Source organism: Arachis hypogaea, chromosome 14 (assembly GCF_003086295.3).
Source record: "Arachis hypogaea cultivar Tifrunner chromosome 14, arahy.Tifrunner.gnm2.J5K5, whole genome shotgun sequence".
NCBI lineage: Eukaryota > Viridiplantae > Streptophyta > Magnoliopsida > Fabales > Fabaceae > Arachis > Arachis hypogaea.
In genome coordinates, this window is record NC_092049.1 from 107,254,241 (window position 1) to 107,260,787 (window position 6,547).

Consider the following 6,547-nt stretch of genomic DNA (forward strand, 5'->3'; position numbering starts at 1 on the left):
GTATAATTATATATTATTCATTAAATATTAATTACAATATAATTATATTAAAGATATTTTTTATAAAATAATTTAAAAAAATTATTTGATATACGTGAATCGGGTAACAAAGATTTATTATTATTATTACTATTATTGATATTATTATTATCATTAAAATTATTAAAAGTATTTTTAATTGATAATTGATAAGTAGTTTAATAGTGCATTTAGTATTAATTATAATGAAGATATGTTGCTAAATTAGTATAATTATATATTATTCATTTAGTATTAATTATAATATAATTACAATAAAATAATTTAGAATAGAAAAAAAAATTTATTCGTTTTGGAGGGAAAACGGAGGCATGAGAGATCGACACGTCACCTTTAGTAGTCAGGGGAAAACCCAGTTTTAGTATATTAAGTAGATAATTAATTAACATAAATATAATTAGTCTATTTAATCAATACATTATTTACGTGTTACTTAAGACAAAATACACTACATTTTACTTGCAACATGTTAAATCTTGTCTCTTCAATTACTTTCTTTTTAAACACTTGTCACACTACCCTTTTGACAACACAAACATACACATGTAGAAGAATCTTTCTTTCTACATCATAAAATTCACCGTTTGTTTGTACCTGTTGAAACTTGAAACATTGAGAAAAGTCACGCCATTTTAAATTTAGATCCTTTAAATTTTAAATTTTAAATTTTTATTTTAGAGAGTAATATAAAATTTTAAATAATATATAAAATAAATAGTAAAAAATCATATTTTACTCTTGAATGGTTTCTCTTTCATATTTTTTTATTTATAAAATAAATAATAAAAGATCACACTTTATCCTCTAAAATAAAATTTAAAATTTAGAAATTCAAATCTCACCGTTATATATGGAACGTGACTTGATGCTTTTATTTGGGTCATGCAAAATATAAATATATATCTTTTTACCCACAATTAATATACATACAAAACAATTAAGTGAGTTAATATTTGAAACTTTTTGAAAATTTATTTTGTTCACATTATAAGATTAAGTATCGTTAGATTCATTAAATAAATCTACTGGTAGAAAAGTTACTATCAGATTTATCGTCGTCCTTGAGTTGATGTTATAAATGTCGCTGGAAACTATTTGCAGTGAATTTTTTTCGTTCGATGCTAATTACCGGCGAATTTTTTATCGGTTTTTTTTTTAATGAATTTGATGAGATTGTGTTGATAGTTATCGTCGGATATATCGGACGGTTACTTTGGCGCCATTTCATGTGTTTAGGCGCCAAGTTACCATTAGATTTATCTGACGATAATATTTTCTATTTTTTTGGCACAGTTAAACCATAATTAGTAAACTCTTGTTAACAAAATTATTGGCAGAAATTTAAAGTTAGCAGAAATCAACAAATTATTTTATTAAAAAATAAATAGTTTCAATACAATAAAATATCACATATGTAGAATATAATGAAGTAGACAAATAAAAATGCATAAAATCCTAACCCCTACAGGTCCCGTTAATCTTCGTCGTCGTCGGCGGCGGCGTGGTGGTCCCATGCTGAGGCGGCGGAGTATGTGTTGCCGTCAGTGCCCCACCAACAGCGTTGTCGCTGGAACCAGCTGCACCGCCGCTGGAACCAGCTGCGTCATTGCCTCCAATGCCCATCTATTGGCTGTACTCCTCCATTTGCTGTCGCAACCGATCAAGTTGCTCCAGCTTTTCTGTCAGGTCCGAGTTGACGGCAACGCGTACAAGGTCTTGATACCTCTTCTCAGACTGCTCCGCTTGTTAGTAAAACTCTTGTGTTAGCTTCTATACCCCCTCCCTCAAGTTGACAACTTTCTGGAATTCAGCAGGGCTGGTGACAGAAGCAGAGGCAGAGGAAGTCGCCAACGCGGAGGAGTGGAGGCCACTGACAAAGAACGACTCTTGTAAGATCCCAAATTTCTAGAAATTAAATAATAAATTTTTTATGATTTATTTTATTTATTCGAGAATATATTTTCAGATATTTTTATATTAACTGAGTACTTTTTTATTATTGATTTAAAACTTTAGTGATTTAAAATAATGAGAATTTTATATGCTTTAATTTGAATAATTAGATTTTTAATGTTATTTTATAAGTTAAAGGAAATTAATTTGATTATCTCTAGTTATTGAATTAGAATACTATTTGAAAATAAATTACAAGTTGATGAATAAATGATATTTTTATATATAGTTATTGGTTGATTAAATTTGGTTTTTAATTACTCTATTACTCCTAATTTTATTAAAATTATTAAACTACCCTAACCCTAATTTTATCCTAACCTAACACTAATGCTAATACATACTTTCCACCTTCACAAACCCTTACAGTCGTCACTCTTCTCTTGCACCCATACACATGAAAACGAAAAAAAAAAAAAGATAGGGAGAAGAGAGAACGAGGAGAGTAGAAGGGAAGGAGGAAGAAGAAAAGGGAAGGTACTGCACTGTTGCCGCTGCCCAGCCATCGTCGCCGTCCCATAGATCTGCCATCAAACTCCCGTGTGTGAGGAGCCATGCTGCTGCCGCCGTCCAGTCTGCCTTGCCAGTGTCGCCGCCATTGTGCCGTCGAGAAGGAAGCCGTTCGTGTCCTATCACCGCTATTGGAGGGAGGAGTTGTCGCCGATCTACACGCCGCCAACGTCGCCGGCGATTAGGGTTGGAAGTGAGTCGAATTAGACTAAGTTCAAGCTTGGCTCACAAAAATTAAGCTTGACTCAAAACTCGACTCATTAACAATTGAGCCTATTTCGTATGCTCAAACTCGACTCAACGAAAGTTCATGAACTAGCTTCGAGCTCATGAGTTGGCTCAAATAATAGGAACATAATATATAATTCTATATCAATAAATTATAACTATATTAAAAAATATTATTACTATTAATATAATTCTATATCAATAATAGCAAATAGAAAGGCTTCCATGACAAACATTATAAAGTAACACCGGAACTCCTCCTTTTCTAGCTCGGTTGTAACGGAGCATGTTACATGGTTCTTAACTTCTTTTTGGGTTCTACCATCAAAGGTGTCTATGAGTTAATGATGCTTTTTCGGATCTAATTTAAAGAATCTATCACCTGTTAAATGAAAGCACAGGGTTGAGAAAAGTATCAATACATCTAAAAAACACTAACTAGCAATAGATTTACTAGACACAGTAGAAGAAAACATATATGCATTTTATATTAATTATATATTTTACGTATTACCTTTTACAGGGAGTCCCAATGCTTGACTTATCAAAAGTGCATTAATTGGTATGTGTCCAGTCTTAACCTCCATATGCATTCGATCCTTGTTATATGACCGCGTTAGGGCAACTATCAAATTTTGGTTCATCGACCACCTTGGGATGTGTCTCAGACATCCAAAACCTATTTTCTCAACCTCTTGGTATTTGATCAGATATTTGTTTTTTAGATGCTCCATCATATTCGCGATGGCAGTTAGAGGGCAGCGGGTATTAAGTATTTTCTAAAAAATTGACACACTAATTAGTTTATGTTAAATTGTGTATGTCACTTGCTAACTCTGAAAATTCTTAAAGTGTGAAAAAAATTACCTTTTTAGTACCTTCTGATTTTTTCGGCCTTCCAACTTTCTTTTTGTTATTGTTATCATTAAATTCATCAAGTTTGTCAACAGAAGCCTTACTAGCTGTTGATTTTTCTTTCTTTGGACCAGCTGAAGTATGTTTTTTAATTGGCATTGTGATTCTAGACTGCACATTCGATACAAGACAAAAACTATACTCAAATACACATCCAAAATTATTAAAAAGAATTTCTAAGTATTTCATCAACACATCCAAAAGTCATGTAAAAAAGACAAAGTTCAGTGTTCACATCATAAGGTTAAACATAAAGTTTTGTCCAGAAATACTTCTAAAATTGAGGGAACAACATAAACACATCCCAAATGATAATAATCCATGCTAATTATTTCATCAATACATCCGAAATGCATATACCTATGATAAGATTACAAATCCAAATTTATAAAATTACACATCCAAAATTATACGTTTACATAACCCAAATCACAAATTTTGCACACCAAATAAACTGATAGTCAGCAAAAATCAACAAAGAAAACGAACAAATCCTCAACACAAATATGACAATAGAACAACCAGGCAGTACTAAAAGTCACATAATATTCCCCTACAAACAATAGTGAATTCATATAAATACTCAATTTTGTGTAAAATTGTGTCATGCATCATTTCATTTAAAAAAAAGGGCAAGAATAGCATTATGTTGTTGCTGAATTCATTTTGTTTAGTGACATTACTTCAGTCTAGTTTTTTACACTCAAGAAACTAAATAAAAGAGCATCAAAACCACTGAAAGATACATAAACAAATTAGATATTTAATGTCAAGTCGTAAATGGGCTCAAGACACATCTAAAATAACAAATAACAAGTATATTACTTTCAAATTTATACAAATACACAAACACATCTACAATTAATTAGACAATACAAACACATACAACATTAGAGTTTAGCACATCCAAATTATATTACTATTACAAACTAAATAGACATGCTGATTTTTTGTCATAGTAAATTTCCACATTTTTTTAAGCCATAGGTTTGAAACTCTTATATTAGAACAATAATAAACAAGCATCAGTATCTCAATGATTACCTAAATAGATTAGGTACACAAACTAGAATGCTATTATTATTTCATAAACACATCCAAAATTCAATTAACAACATAAACACATTTAAAACATAGAATTTGCACATGCAAAAATAAATTAACATTACAATATATATGGAAACCTTTTCAGGCAATTTTATTCCATTTTTAATAAAAAATAGAATATTGTACAAAATAATAGGAAAAGTATTGGTGCCAAGGAATGCATAAAGAAAAACTATATGAATATAGACACATTCAAATACCTGAGGTACGTTTTCGGTGCGGAAGGATTGGCGACGCTGATGCGAACGAACGACGATGACGAGTAGTATTAGGACGAAGCGAAGCTGAGGAATGAGCGCCGAGAAGGAAGGCGGCGCGGAGGATGAGTGATGGAGATGACGGTGGCACAGAGGAACAGTGACGAGGACGAACGATGCTGGGGATGACGCAGCGGCGCAAAGTAACGGTGATGACAAGGAGGAAGGCGGTGACGGGGATGAGCGCCAAAGAGGAAGGCGGCGCAGAGTAACAGCAACGCAAATGTTGAGGATGTTATGGTGGCGCGAAAGAAGAAGTCCATGGATGGTGAGCATGATACTGGTTTTGTTGGTGGTTATTATTCCACTTTTGATTCCCACCATTGTCTATATGATGTTGCGCGAAAGTCGGCCAATTAAGAAATTATAATATAGGAACAGCGTTGTGAATATAGTTCTTAACCAGCTAAAATCCGCTCATGAATTTAGAAAGGTTGTCACAAAATTAGAATAAAAATACTGGGAGTATGAGTCCCAGGTCGTCTCCCAACGAGTTGCTAAAAAGGGTGCTAATTTATTAATCAGAAGTTTCCAAGAAATTTTGAGAGTTGAATGACAGAAAAATAAATAATTGTAAATTAAAGAAATAAAAATTAAATGGGATTTATAGATTCAGAAATAAAAAGCCTTGACTGGGGGAATGATTAATTGGAAGTTCTATCCCTGTTGAAATTTTCTCAAGTATAGTATAAAGAGGTTGTTATTTTCACTTAGTTAACCTTTACTAAATAAAGGAAAGTCAAGTGATTGAGCTAACTTTTATTCAAAAATCCTAGTCCTCTCCCTTGGAAAGGTCTAGCATTAGTAAATACAGAATTAGCCAACAACTTCCAATTTAACTATTCACTTGAGCATTCCAACTCAGGTGTCTCCTCTTAATCAACCTCCATGTCAAGTTGGGAGTCTACTCCATCAACATGGATACCATCTTTGTTGTTGGGAGTTTGGAATAGAAAAGAGACATGATAATCTAAATAAAATAAGGATTGAAAATTAATTAAAGGTAAAAGTAATTCTTTGTATTAATAAATCTAAAAACAATCCAATTGTAACTCTAAACAAGAATTAAGAATATGGAATAATAAATAGGGAGTCAGAAAACAAACTAGAATAGTAACTTCAACGGAGGTGATGACTCTTCAATATCCAGAAGCGAAAGCATAAAACTAATAAACTATGAATTTAAAAAAAACCTAGAGGAAGAGTAATTTCTCTCTAGATTCAAATCTAAAAAACTAAAAACTATGCTAATGAGAATGTGTCTTGAGTCTCTGCACGTTCCTTGACTCTAGTCTGTGTTTCTGGGCTGGAAACTGGATCAAAACTCGGCCCGAAATTGCCCCAGCATTTTCTGTTATTTCTGCAGATCGCGCATGTCACGCGTACGCGTCATCCACGCGCACGCGTCTTTGTGCAAACTCCAACCCACGCGTACGCGTCAGGCATGCGCACGCGTCGCTGCAAATTTCTCCATATCGTGCGCACGCGTGAGCCATGCGTGCGCGTCGATACTCGCTGGTTATCTCCTTAGTTTCTTG